This window comes from Acipenser ruthenus, chromosome 1, assembly GCF_902713425.1.
Source record: "Acipenser ruthenus chromosome 1, fAciRut3.2 maternal haplotype, whole genome shotgun sequence".
Taxonomy (NCBI): Eukaryota; Metazoa; Chordata; class Actinopteri; order Acipenseriformes; family Acipenseridae; genus Acipenser; species Acipenser ruthenus.
Window position 1 is genome coordinate 81838979 of NC_081189.1, and position 14899 is coordinate 81853877.

The 14899-nt window shown below is 36.9% G+C and overlaps 1 protein-coding gene across 5 annotated transcripts in view; it reads right to left on the minus strand.

The window, feature by feature from the left end:
- The window catches only part of LOC117421311 (inactive ubiquitin carboxyl-terminal hydrolase 53-like), a 68049-nt gene extending 53975 nt beyond the window's left edge, over positions 1-14074 (minus strand). For 2 of the 5 annotated variants that reach the window (XM_059031033.1, XM_059031023.1), the window contains exon 1: positions 13551-14074. The gene's annotated coding sequence lies outside the window, so the exon portion shown is untranslated. The remainder of the gene's footprint in view (positions 1-13550) is intronic. The other 3 variants (XM_059031038.1, XM_059031046.1, XM_059031054.1) reach the window with 3 other exon arrangements.
- Between the last annotated feature and the right edge of the window lie 825 nt (positions 14075-14899).

The window sequence follows — 14899 nt, forward strand, 5'->3', positions numbered from 1 at the left end:
ATGAGCCAAGATATGTCTATGCACATTATGACAGGTTTGAAGTGTCTTCAGGTGTTTAACTTACTATTACAGCAACAAGAGTCTAATTGAAAAATAAATAATTGTGGTAATATTTATTAAATTTACTTATTTTAACTACCAACGTTATATTTATGTTCAAATGCCATATTTAATTATTAATACGTTGATAAAAATTAGGAACAAATGGAATTGGACATTTTTGAAAAACGGAATTTGGTATTCCTAAGAATGGAACAATTAATAGCCCTAAAGATGGTTACAATTGAAGGCAGTGGATCAGAGGATGATTCAAAATCAGAGGCAGAGCCACAATAAATGTCTTGTTAAAATTTAAAGTAAATTGTAAAATTGTTGAGATACTTGTGTTGTAATATTGTTTCAAAATGGTATAATGCAACAAAAATATATTAAAAGGGCTAATGCTTGGTCGAAGGTTCATTGTTGGATTTAATGTACGATCAAGTCTGTTCTGCTGCACACAACTCGGCTATCCTATTATTATGTTCAGATATAAAAAAAAAAAAAAAAAAATCCAACACAGCTCTTTTGAGACATATTTACTGCAGCTTGATCGCATGTTACTATACTAATGACGCAGTGCTGTGTAAGTGCGCCTGACCAAACATTAAATTCTGTGCTGGAAGAACAAATCAGCTGTGATTATTCCTTCCTACCACTGAACTTGGAGGATCCAGAACGGGATCAAAAAATTTAGATATAGTGAGGTATTCTGTTTCTCACTTTCCAATGAGAAAAATGACAGCTGAAGAGATTGTTTATAGATAGTGATATTTTCAAAAAAACATATTTTATGCATTCATTTATTCAATTTCTTGAGTTTGTTAACTCTACAAGCTTATCATGGTTAACAATTTAGAAAGTCATCCATCTTATACCACATTTTAATGTTTGTGCAATTCTCCAACACATTCCTTTGGTAAAACTGTTAATGATTAACTTCAGGTAATTCACTGTAAATAACGATGTTGCCATGGAACATTTTAAAATGTGGTACTTAACCCTTTTACACCAAGAACATGGGTGAAGCTTGTTAAAACACTAATGGGATGTCACCATATGGTCACCATATTGATAAAGGGTAAAAAGAATACCCCCCCTCTCCTCTTTCCACTTTAAAAAAAAGACTGAGCTGAAAGTACAAACCACTGTTGTTACAGTACCTCCTAAACGCTTGGTTGCAGTGTTCTATTCCACAAGACATCAACTTCCCTTCCCCAGGACTTTAGGGGTGTGACCCCCTGAGGCTGTGAAACCATAATCAGGTAAACATGCTGCTTCAATAACCGGTTTTGTAGAATGTCAATCGAACCAACTTTATGTTTCACTACTACCATGAAAGACCCAACAGTTAAGTCTTGCAAAAAAAAAAAAATTATAGCATTCAGGTTCTATAGAATCCTGCCAAAATACACAGCACATTCTTGGCAGGCTTTCACTGGCTCTAAAGTAACACAGCAAGGTCTGTTTCCCCATTGTACTTATTGTTTTGAAGTTCCTTCACAATGCAGCACTTCCTTAGTTAATGGCACCTGTGAAAACTGATTAGGTTTCAATCACAGGCTCACTGAAGCTGGACTTTGATAAGGAAGTGTCAATCAATATTTACATAAGAAAGGAACAGAAAGTTCATGCATTTTTGAAAAGATGGATTATATTCAATGTTCTCTGTTGAAATAGAAATGTTATACTATACTTTCAAAAAGCATTAGGGGTTGTGTGGACAGCAATTATAGCTTTTCTTGTAGAATTTACAAATCTTGAATATTAGACTAGAAATGCTTGCAAAACACAACACCAAGGGCCCCTTTTTCCTCTCACAGTACTATTCAATGAGCATTTGAATTTTCAAACTAATCATTTAACTTCTTATAACTGCAACCAACTTATTTCTTGCTTGTTCTAGGACATTTAGTTTCCAGGTACAATTTCCCATTGCTGCCCTACAATGTCTTTCAAAACAATAAAACATATTGAAATGAAATACTATCCTTTACTGAAAATGTATAACATGGGTATTTTAAATACTCTATCCTGATTGGGGGTGTTGATATTACAGCATATCACCATGGGTCGGCACTTATTTACAAAAATCCATACACCACTAAAATTTGGAGGAAAAAAACCTGGCAGACATTGGAATTTATCGCAATAAACATGACTGATGTAGATGTTGACCTTTTAGGAATTTCTGGTTTTATTTGATTTTATTTTTGAACTTATATGGAACTATTTTTTCTTAGCTCAGTTTTAGGCGGAAGGATATTTAATAAAAATTACTTCATTAAAACGTTTTAGCTTTTTTTTTCAATTTAATTAGTTAATCCATTTTATAAGCACAATAAGACACTTCAGGGTGTGTGATATACTCCAATAGCACCATGCCCTGGCTGGTTGAAGCCACTCAGCTTCGCCTTGTGACTTGCAACGCAACCGGGGAGCGTGGTGATAACTGAGTATATCACAAACCCTGTCGTGCCTTATTGCTTACGTATTAACCAATTTAAAGAAATAAAGTGGGTTACCAAAGCAAATGAGTAAACTTCTAGTTTGATACCTCTCCAAAAATGTGTAAATGTGCTACTCTATATGCCTCCGTACTGTAATAACACCAAAATGTGCTCTCTTATCTAAAACCATTCAATACAGTTTCATTGTAAAGGTACAGGTTTGTTCACTGAAGCTGGTAAATCAGGTTTGAGTGATCTTATCTGTATCACCATTTTGCACAGTAGGGCTATATTATTGAAATTTACTGCACAATGCAACAAAGAGTTAACTTCTTTCACAAACCAACAAACACTAGTCCAACATTAGTGCTTGCTAATTGGGGTCTGTGAAAACAGTCAACGTGTTCATTAAGTTATATGACATCCGTAAGTATTAAACACTCAACTGTGCTAAATTTGGAAATACTATTAAATAATATTAGCAACCTTGATAGACAACCTTCGGTTAGTAACATCATTTTCCCAATCCTTTCCCATAGACTTTAATGTTAATGGAATTCTGATATTAGCAACGGCACATCGCTTATTGACAACTTTATTACTAGTTGCCAGACAATTGTAGTACATCGTTGTGTAGTACTGTTTAAGCCTACTCCCTTTTTTGTGTGTTTTACACACGTGTGAAGTAAACAGTTGTATTTTGGGGTATTTTGTGTTTCTCATGTTAATTTTTTAACACTAACATTTAAAACACATGTATTTCAGTGCCATATGTGTACAATTACAGTATATATCGTTGTTCCAAATACACTTGAAAACTGGGGCTTTTCGCTTACTGGCAACTTTCGGTTAATGACAACTTTTTGCTGGGGACCGAGAGGTTGTTAATCAGCAGCATCTACTGCATTAAAAAAAATTGAAGACAATGAGAAAGACTTCTAATCAAAACACTGAACTTACAGAAAGTTTTTTTTGTATTCCTAAGTTATATGTTCACATTTTCTCCATGTTATTCTTTAAAGTACCTTATTTAAGAATAATTTAACAGTAAAGGATTAAATGTGACTTTGAAACAGGATTCATTTTCAGCTGAGCTGCTGAGATTGTAATACAGGGAACAGTTATATGCACACTGTGTTTTATTTATTTTTAATGACTTTAACTTGTGGTGGCTCAGTGGTTAAGCTCAGTCGTTTTTATATTATGGCCCCCAACTAGGTTTTAAATGGGTTGATGTTACCATATGGAGAATTTGTGTTACACAGCCCTCAGATGCACCGAGAGGTTTCTGTCACACTCTTTCTGATGATTTTGGTCATAACCTCTTAGCAATTTTAAAATTCAACATTATGCTTTGTATGCAGAACAAAACACGAGTGACAACACAGCAGTGGTGAAATGTAGCGGCATTACATTGAAGCCCAACATTTTATTTTATTCACTCCGTAACCTTAATGACACCACAGAGTAACACTGCACGCTATATTAAATGTACAAATGATTTGTAATTTGTTTATTTAGCTCAGTATATACACTGTGTAATTATAAAGAGTGCATCTAAATACTCAAGACTGATTTAATCACAGAAACAAGAAAATCTTTACTGTAGGCTATATCTTACAAAACGCTTCAGTTGCCTGACCTTATAACGGATCTGGATTTCCTGCATAAAGTACAGCAAGTACAGTGAACATCTCTTACCAGTGACCTATACAAAATACTATGCAAATCTCACTCAAATGTCAGCCTTGTGGCTTCAAAACCAAAATGCTCACAGTGCATTACACACATTTTGTAGTTGGCTCACAAATTACTTTCAATAGCATCTTTGTTTTATACTGAGCTGTTGCAAACACACCTCCTCTCACAAAACACAGGTGTTTATATGTGTGTAACAGCAAAGATTTGACAGAAGTCATCTTAAAGGCTGCTTCACAAAGCAGGATTCATCTAGTTAATGCTGGTCAAGTTGAATGCAACAAGTTTTAGAATTCTGCCTGAAGTGCAGGAGTGAACTGAGTCACATATCTGGTGACTGCAGTATAATGTGTATAATTTGTCCCAAGGCTTTTGTCTTAACCAATCTAGGTTAGAGAAAGTTCCCGTCCACTGTTTGTATTTAAAAAAAAACAACAAGTACAGTAGTTTTCCTACTGGAAACAACAAACTCACTACAAGCTTTTAAACATGCAGTTCAGTCTTGCTCATACACTTCACCTCAAAATTAACTTAAAACCAAAAGAAACAAAACGCATACTATTCTTAAAAAAAAAAAAAGTTTTCAGGCCCAAGTTGGTCAGCCAGGCACCAATACCGTTTATGTTTACTTTGGGTGTATTTATTATATTCATAGGTCTATTTGACAATTTCCCTTTTGTGTTTATTATTGTAATCAGAAATGTTAAGTCTAACTCAATTGGAGGAACTGGTCTCAATTTTAGCAGTCTCTCGCCAAAAAAAAGAGGAAATGACAAATGTATTTTAATGGGTATAATCTCAATTACAATGCCAATATTTTCTGGGTCTGTACAGTGTATAAGGTATAAATCTGCAAAACAAAAATAGCGGTGTGTTTAAAAGATCTGTCATTGCAAGCATGCAAGTGGCTTCCTGAGTTTCTTTACCACAGTATAGGTTTTTAAGACATATACTATGTCTTAAAAAACAGTACATATTTGGCCTGGTTTTTAAGACATAGTAAGTAGATTTTATGTGAATGTACTTACTGTTATCTAGCGTTTGACTACTACGTTATCTTGAACTCTTAATGGTGGAATTAAATATCAGAACGCCAAACAAGCATAAAAGGGAAAAGTGTCAATAAGGGGGTTGTTATTTTTGGCCCAAATTCTGGAAAAATATTTATACAAATTGACAGGTAACAACATGTCCGTCATTGAAAATAGTCATTTGAAGCTCTTTTCTATAGTTTTTGGTCTACACAAGAAAATCACCTGTGACACTTATTCTTTCTTTTGTAGTTAAAATTGGCAGAAAGAATTTGACAATACAATGCTGAAATATTAAAATCAATTTTTCCCACGGTAAGAATTCAGATATTTCCAATAACAATGCAGCAAGAGTTTTTCCTGTTTAGACTATCAGCTGTTTGCCAGGAGTGTTGCCCTCTCTCTGCCAGCGAATGTGAAATACTTTTTAAAATGAGAAAACCTGCACATCACCTGCACTGAGCTTGTGAATCACACGCTTCCCAAACAATCACACCAATGTCCAGCATTGTCTAGTACTCAGAATGGAAATAATTGTTTTAGGCTTGCGGCCAATATCCCTTTGGTCCTGTTAAGATTAATTCCTATGGTCGACAGCTTTCATTGGATCTGCCAATCAACTAGTATACCGAACCATGAAATTAAATAAAAAAGTGTATTATTCGTAATGTTCATAATTCAGAAACAACTTTAACTTTGGGGTTTGAAATTCAAACTCTCTTAAGTGGGCCTTTTCTGAAATTAAATTAGTTCAGAACCTAAAATAAGCTCTCTTACTGTCACAACTATTGAAAAAATCAACACCAATATATCCCGTTTGTTTCAAAACAACAAACATTATATATACGGTACTGTGCAAAAGTTTTAGGCAGGTGTGAAAAAATGCTGTAAAGTAAGAATGCTTTCAAAAATAGACATGTTAATAGATTATATTTATCAATTAACTAAATGCAAAGTGAGTGAACAGAAGAAAAATCTAAATCAAATCCATATTTGGTGTGACCACCCTTTGCCTTCAAAACAGCATCAATTCTTCTAGGTACACTTGTACAAAGTCAGGGATTTTGTAGGCATATAGTCAGGTGTATGATTAAACAATTATACCGAACAGGTGCTAATGATCATCAATTCAATATGTAGGTTGAAACACAATCATTAACTGAAACAGAAACAGCTGTGTAGGAGGAATAAAACTGGGTGAGGAACAGCCAAACTCAGCTAACAAGGTGAGGTTGCTGAAGACAGTTTACTGTCAAAAGTCATTCACCATGGCAAGACTGAGCACAGCAACAAGACACAAGGTAGTTATACTGCATCAGCAAGGTCTCTCCCAGGCAGAAATTTCAAGGCAGACAGGGGTTTCCAGATGTGCTGTCCAAGCTCTTTTGAAGAAGCACAAAGAAACGGGCAACGTTGAGGACCGTAGACGCAGTGGTCGGCCAAGGAAACTTACTGCAGCAGATGAAAGACACATCATGCTTACTTCCCTTCGCAATCAGAAGATGTCCAGCAGTGCCATCAGCTCAGAATTGACAGAAAACAGTGGGACCTTGGTACACCCATCTACTGTCCGGAGAAGTCTGGTAGAAGTGGCCTTCATGGAAGACTTGTGGCCAAAAAGCCATACCTCCGATGTGGAAACAAGGCCAAGCGACTCAACTATGCACGAAAACACAGGAACAGGGGTGCAGAAAAATGGCAGCAGGTGCTCTGGACTGGTGAGTCAAAATTTGAAATATCTGGCTGTAGCAGAAGGCAGTTTGTTCACCGAAGGGCTGGAGAGCGGTACACAAATGAGTGTCTGCAGGCAACAGTGAAGCATGGTGGAGGTTCCTTGCAGGTTTGGGGCTGCATTTCTGCAAATGGAGTTGGGGATTTGGTCAGAATTAATGGTCTCCTCAATGCTGAGAAGTACAGGCAGATACTTATCCATCATGCAATACCATCAGGGAGGCATCTGATTGCCCCCAAATTTATTGTGCAGCATGACAACGACCCCAAACATACAGCGAAAGTCATTAAGAACTATCTTCAGCGTAAAGAAGAACAAGGAGTAAGCCCATGTATATATGTAAGCAATAAGACCTGACACAGAGGGCATTGCCAGGCATTATACGAACGGTATGTGGAATGGGGCCTGAGACCAAGTATAATATATATATATATATATATATATATAAAGTTTTCACATTTTGTTGGCACCTGAGCGTACTCCACAACGCTTTCAAATTAGACTTTACATGTAGAATCTACACACATTGATCTACACAACTACTCCACATTGATAAAAAGTTAAAAAAATGCATATAGAATATAAATAAGTAAGAGTTACAGAGAAAAACAGATTAATCTCAGTTGCATAAGTATTCAACCCCTTTGCTAGTGCAGCCCTAAATCAGCGCAGGTGCAAATGATTTGTTTGAAAGATCACAAAATTTGTGAAATGGTTTCAGCCTGTGTGTACTCAAAGTGGTTTAACTTGTAGAAACTGGTTCAGGATGTCACTCTAAAGCCAACAATGACCTTGAGAGATCTGCAAAGTTCTGTGTCTGAGATGGGAGTCAGTGTTCACACATCAACAATAAGCCCGTCCCTACACAAAGCTGGCCTGTATGGACGGGTGGCAAGAAAGAAGCCATTACTCAAAAAGCCTCATCTTAAAGCACGTATGGAGTTTGCGAAAAAGCATGTAGATTATTATTATTATTTGTTTATTTAGCAGATGCCTTTATCCAAGGCGACTTACAGAGACTAGGGTGTGTAAACTATGCATCAGCTGCAGTGTCACTTACAACTACGTCTCACCCAAAAGACGGAGCACAAGGAGGTTAAGTGACTTGCTCAGGGTCACACAATGAGTCAGTGGCTGAGGTGGGATTTGAACCGGGGACCTCCTGATTACAAGCCCTTTTCTTTAGCCACTGGACAACACAGCTGCAGACATGTGGAAAAAGGACAAGACAAAAATTGAACGCGTCGGTCTAAATTCCATGAGTTACGTCTGGCGCAAGCCCAACACTGCACATCATCCAGTCAGCACCATCCCAACTGTTAAGCATGGTGGTGGCAGGATCATGTTATAGGGATGCTTCTCTTCAACAGGGACTGGGAAGCTTGTCAGGGTAGAGGGGAGAATGGATGGTGCAAAGTCCAGGTGAATCCTTGAGGAAAACCGGTTTGAGTAAGCCAAGACTCTGAAACTGGGGAGGAAATTCATATTTCAGCAGGACAATGACCCAAAGAACAAAGCCAAAGCCACACTGGAGTGGTTGAACAAAAAGAAAATCTGTGTTCCTGAGTGGCCCAGTCAAAGTCCTGACTTGAATCCAATTGAACATTTATGGCGAGACTTGAAGATTGCAGTCCATCGACAATCCCAACAAACTTATCAGAACTGGAGCAATTTTCCCGTGAATGGGCAAAAATGTCACCATCCTACTGTGCAAAACTAGTAGAGACCTATCCAAAAAGACTCAAAGCAGTAATTGCTGCAAAATGTGCTTCTACCAAGTACTGAATTAAGGGGCTGAATACTTATGCAACCAGGAAATTCATTTTGTACATTTTCTTTGCAAGTTTTGCTGACATTTAACCTCCTCCTCATATAACAGTGTTCAGTTTAACCACTACAGCTTTGAATAAAAAAAGTTTCTTTGAAAAACTGTGCATAGATTATTTGTAATTCAACAAAATGTGAAAACTTTGCAGGGGGGTGAACACTTCTGCAAACCACTGTATAATCTATATGTATGCATGCATGCATGCAATAAGGACTGATAGGGTGTCCGTATACATCGAATATACGGACGCCTCTGGGCTTAGTGCCTCCAACCCCTAAGAAGTCTGTATATTCGACGTATAGGGACACCCTCGTGGGCCTTACTGCATTTATAATCTAGGTCAAACATTAGATTTGGGAAGAAAAACACATTTTAATATCCTTACGCCAATAAAGGGACCACAAAAGTAGTCCAATTTATAACACTGAACTACACACGAAGCCGAGTAAATGGATTTAACTGAAATATGCAAAAGTAAGTAAATATTTATTTTTGATGTGTTGAAAAGAGTTGAGATGGAAATGAATTCATTTTTTTCTATGAATGCAAAGCGCTATTGTTTCAAAGAACAGGAGTAAGCAAAATAAATAAATAATGACGTTTCAGATTTCAGTAATTTTTCAAAGTCTGTGTCAGAGAAGGGTGGATAATGTGCATTTCATGAGAATGCAGCAAATGGCTTTTTCACAAATGGTTAGTCAATCAAATATCCCCCTAGGTAGGCACCACAACTTATTAAAAAAAAAAAAAAAAAAACACTTTATTATAAACTAAGGTTTTGGTAGTTTCAAATGTGTCATCATAACAACAAAGTCCCAAGTCCCATGCAAGTTCATAACCCCTCAGCTCCAAGCAAGTGCCATTGGAACCCCACATTGTTACTTTTTCCTCTAGATCTATCCTCAGAGAATGCACAATTGAAGAAATAGCCAGTTTGGATAGAACTATGTGGTACTTTAGCCTCACCAGTGGTCATAAGCAATGCTCGAATGCATGACAAATGCAACTTCAGAAATCTGCCAAAAATCCCAAATCCCTGGATACCAAGATATTTTGCTTGATACTTGTAGATCTCAATAACATCTATCCAAACATATATTTGGGTGATTTTTCAGAGTCCCCCCACGCACGTTATTACGGCCTAAACTTGGTACAAATAGCAAAAATTCAAATTTCAAGGGGGGTTTAATGACCAGTGGTGGGGCTTGAAACCAAAAGTTTTTCACAGAATTTGGAAGACTGGTTCTAAGGTTCTTACAGCAATACTTACATTTTAGGACCCGCATCCCCTACAGGGTAAAGGGTTAGGCTGAAGTTCGAATAAAACTCGTCAGTTACCCCTTGTCTGGCAATTTGTCTGAAAAACCCTATTCAATACAAGTAGAATAAGGTGCTACACATGATGGTAGCATCTAAATTGCACCCAGGGTGATTTTTCTGGTCAAGGTCTCTTTCTCACTTTAGGCTGACCTTTGCAAGGTCACAGGTTGAAGGGGAAATTTTAAAAAAAAATGGCTATCATTTCTGAACTCATAGTGTCTGAAAATCCCCAGGTGAATTTTTCTAGGAAAATCTGAGACGGACAGGCAACGGCACTGGTTGATTTGGCATGGAATGACCCAGGTATGTATGTATATGTACAGTATATGTATATGTATATGTATATGTATATGTGACCTTTCAAACAAATCATTTGCACCTGAGCTGATTTAGGGCTGCAGAAGTAAAGGGGTTGAATACTTATGCAACAGAACAATCTATTTTTCTCTGTAAATCTATTTATATGTAAATCTATTTATATTCTATATGCGTTTTTTTATTTTATCAATGTGGAGTAGTTTGTGTAGATTCTACATGTAAAGTCTAATTTGAAAGCGTCGTGGAGTACGTTCAGGTACCAACAAAATGTGGAAACTCATTGTCCTGTTGGCTGACTAAAACAGGTTTTACTCAAGGATTTGCCTGTACTTTGCACCATCCATTCTCCCCGCTATCCTGACAAGCTTCCCAGTCCCTGTTGAAGAGAAGCATCTCCATAACATGATCCTGCCACCACCATGCTTGACAGTTGGGATGGTGTTGACTGGGTGATGTGCAGTGTTGGGCTTGCACTAGACGTAACGCTTGGAATTTAGAGCAAAAAGTTACATTTTTGTCTTGTCTGACCACAAAACCTTTTTCCACATGTCTGCAGGAACATCTACATGCTTTTTCGCAAACTCCATAGTGCTTTAAGATGAGGCTTTTTGAGTAATGGCTTCTTTCTTGCCACCCGTCCATACAGGCCAGCTTTGTGTAGGGACTGGCTTATTGTTGATGTGTGAACACTGACTCCCATCTCAGACACAGAACTTTGCAGATCTCTCGTCATTGTTGGCTTCAGAGTGACATCATGAACCAGTTTCCTGCTTGCCCGGCTGCTCAGTTTGGGAGGGCGACCTGATCTGGGTAATGTCTCGATGATATGATGCATCTTCCACTTCTTAATGATGGACTTCACTGTGCTGAGAGGGATAATCAGCGCCTTTGAAATTTTCTTGTACCCTTCTGCTCTGTGCCTCTCTACCACTTTATCCCTGACTTGTTTCGAAAGCTCCTTGGTCTTCATGGTTGCTATGTTGGATCACTATGTGAATTGCAGCTTGAAAGTCTTTATCTACCTGAGGGAAATTACCTACAAGTTAAAGCACTTTGAGTACACACAGGCTGAAACCATTTCACTCATTTTGTGACATTTCAAACAAATCATTTGCACCTGAGCTGATTTAGGGCTGCAGCAGCAAAGGGGTTGAATACTTATGCAACTGAGATCAATCTGTTTTTCTCTGTAAATCTTATTTATATTCTATATGCATTTTTCAACTTTATCAATGTGGATAGTTTGTGTAGATTCTACATGTAAAGTCTAGTTTGAAAATGTTGTGGAGTACGCTCACGTGCCAACAAAATGTGAAAACTTTGCAGGGGGGTGAATACGTCTGCAAACCACTATGTGTGTGTGTGTATATATATATATATATATATATATATATATATATATATATATATATATATATCCATCCTGTCTCCTGTTAAAAGCAGTTGCTTTCAGAACAGTTTTGGTTAACAGTCATATTCAAATCTGCCAAAGACAGCCCATTTGCTTAAGGGGGGGTCATTTCTTCCAGAAATAATAAATCTTACAAATTTAAGAAGATCTTTAAAGTAATATTACACATTTTAGATAAATACTGTACTTAACAGTATCGCATTAACGTCATTTAGAACACTGTGGTATTTTGTAATTTCATTTTTGTACAACAGCATTTTATGGACCTTGCTATAACTGGTATTACTATTGCACAGTATGCACAATACTCTATATGTATCACAGAGTTATGTACTTGCAAGCACATTTCAAGATGGAAGGAAGCTTGGGTCTCTGTGTTACCATACATATGACAAATGTAAACAAGCTGTTAACAATATCTTCTTTCTGATTGAGTGTGACGGCAGTTAAACCATGGAAGAATGATACATAAAAAGAAACAAAGTGTAAATTGAGTGTAAAATTCATCATGTCTGTGGGCATCGCTGACCAATAACAAAACAAAGCTGGAACATTTATCTTTTCAAAGATAACTGCTCATCTGCAACAGATATAGTATATAAGAAAGATCGCCCTGTTCTAATAAAACTGTACAGTATGTACATACATCTTGTAAAGTACCATTTGTCTGTCTTTTTTTTTATTTTTTAACAAATGCCACAGGTTACACACTGCACCACCAGGGCACATCCTAATATGTATGGATTATTTAATCTTCCAAACTGGCAAGACAACTGTCACAAAACTAGTATTATACAAAATAATAATAATAATAATAATTGTTATTATTATTTACAGTGAAAGAAAATCTGACCTGTTTTGATTTTTTCTGCATACCGGTATTTATTTTAGGCACAGCACATTATATTGTCACTCTGGTTACCAGAAAATAATATTTTAATACATGACACCAATTGAATACATCTAGCCTTATAATACTATTTTAGCATACATGTAGCTCAAAAGACTCGGCGTTCTTTTAAGACGAAGAACCAATACTTTATATTGCACAAAAAAAAAAGTGGGTGTGTTGATAATTTTAACTTGGAAATACAAGGCAATCTACTTTTAAAATGTCTGTTCTGCTGCAAGCAGTAGCACAACGTGTGTATTGTATAACAACAGAATGACGTGCGAGGCAGGGCGGATTTAAGGGAGCTTATGGATATTTAAAACTACGTTTGGAAAATGTAAACAAATGGGGCTGTCAATAAGACTGTGTTAGAATTTAGGCTTAATAGAATTTTTTAAAAAAAACAGCTATAACGGAATTATATTTTTAATAAAACTATATATTTTTTAAATGAAAGAAACACCATTATAATACTTTTTTAAACAGCAAAACCTAATAGTAAGTAAAATTAAAGTCTATCAACGTTTTGGAAAAAGGTGTCGGCAAGTAAGAAGTTTTTAAAACTTTAGTGTACACTATTTTACTTGAGACTCGATAATACGTCTGTATTTATACTTTTCTGAGGATCGGTGGTTATTGTATTTTAATTTTTAGTTGAGTAGCTTTATCACACCAATGCTGCTGCTTCTCCTAAGCCCAAGCAGACATGAATATACTTTTTTTTTTTTTTTTATACCTGTGCCTCAGGTAATATTAAAAGCATACGCGTAAAGCCAAAATGGCGTTGAAACAAAGTTTTCTTACTTACTAGGTACATATTAAACTACTTACCTTTATATGACCAAATGGCGCGTTTCCAAAACCTATTTTTCACGTATCCACCTAGAATGCTTCCATTTAACTTGCTTACTTGTCGTACTAGTAACCAGGACTGCCGCTTCAACTCATGGCCTGGAAGAGCAGTTCCAGGTAAAAATGCAGGAGGTTTTCATAGACGTAGGATTAACAATGTATTGAATCCCCCAAAGCGAATCCTTTCGAATAAAATCCAAGATTTATTCCTCTTATTTGGCTTTTTCTTGTTTCATTCTCCCTGGTATTTCAGATGTGCGTTTCTCGTATCCTCCTCCTAGCTCTCACTGTACTGGTGCTTAAATTCTGTAAGCATAACTATTTGTTGATGAGCGGCGGTAGTGAGTCCTGTTTCTCTCCGGGCACCTGAAACACTGGATGCGAGATGTTTTGAGAGCAAGGAGGTCAAACCCCGCCTCTTTCGTTTATTTTGTGCAGTCCTGTTTGTCTCCTTCCACACAGACACCAAGTCATGCGGTCACTCTTTGCTAAGGGAGGAGTTTCTCCGCACTGCTGAGTCTTGTTGGTGTTGCAATGATTGAGTAGCCCGCACATTTTGAACTTGTACAGTTCATTACGTTCCTGCTGGACAGTTCCAGCCTGGTTTCGGGTATGTAGCTCAGTGGGCAGCTTGTTGAAGAGCACTGGTGAAAGTACATTTACAGGAATCCATTGAGTAAGTAATAAAACTATACTATCTAGATAGCTGATTATTATGCTAATACTTCAAGAGCACATTCCCAGTGCAACCTACAAGTTGTACAACCTCAGGGTTTTCTCTGTGTGTTTAAATTCCCCCGTCCTCTTCAATTTCCACTCCAGAGATTTTGTCTTATATGAGTGCCTTCATTCTAGCCTTCTTAAACTCTCTTATTTGTCTCTAATTTTCTTTCACAAAACAGACCTCCTTGACTAACACTTATCCTCTTCAAACACACATACACAAGTGCATCATTGAATAGTTCTAAGGACAATTAAGAAGAAAAAAATGCCTCAAACAGGGCAAAGGATTAGCTTACTTACATTTCATATACCTTGAAAACACAGTTGTATTAGGCAATAACATAGATCATGAGCTGTGACTTCAAAAAAAAAAAAAAACAAGAATAGCATTGTTTTTTAATAGTCGCAGACCCCCAATTATTCTGCAGCCCATGTTTTTTTATAATAGCAAGTCCGCACAGCGCAAGCAAGCATCTTAACCCATATGCAAAAGAGCCAGAATCATCTGCATGCATAGTTATATAACTTTTAATCTAATCTCATCTCACTGTCAACATGGTAAACAGCATTACATTACACAAAACTGTCTGTTACACCTACACGAA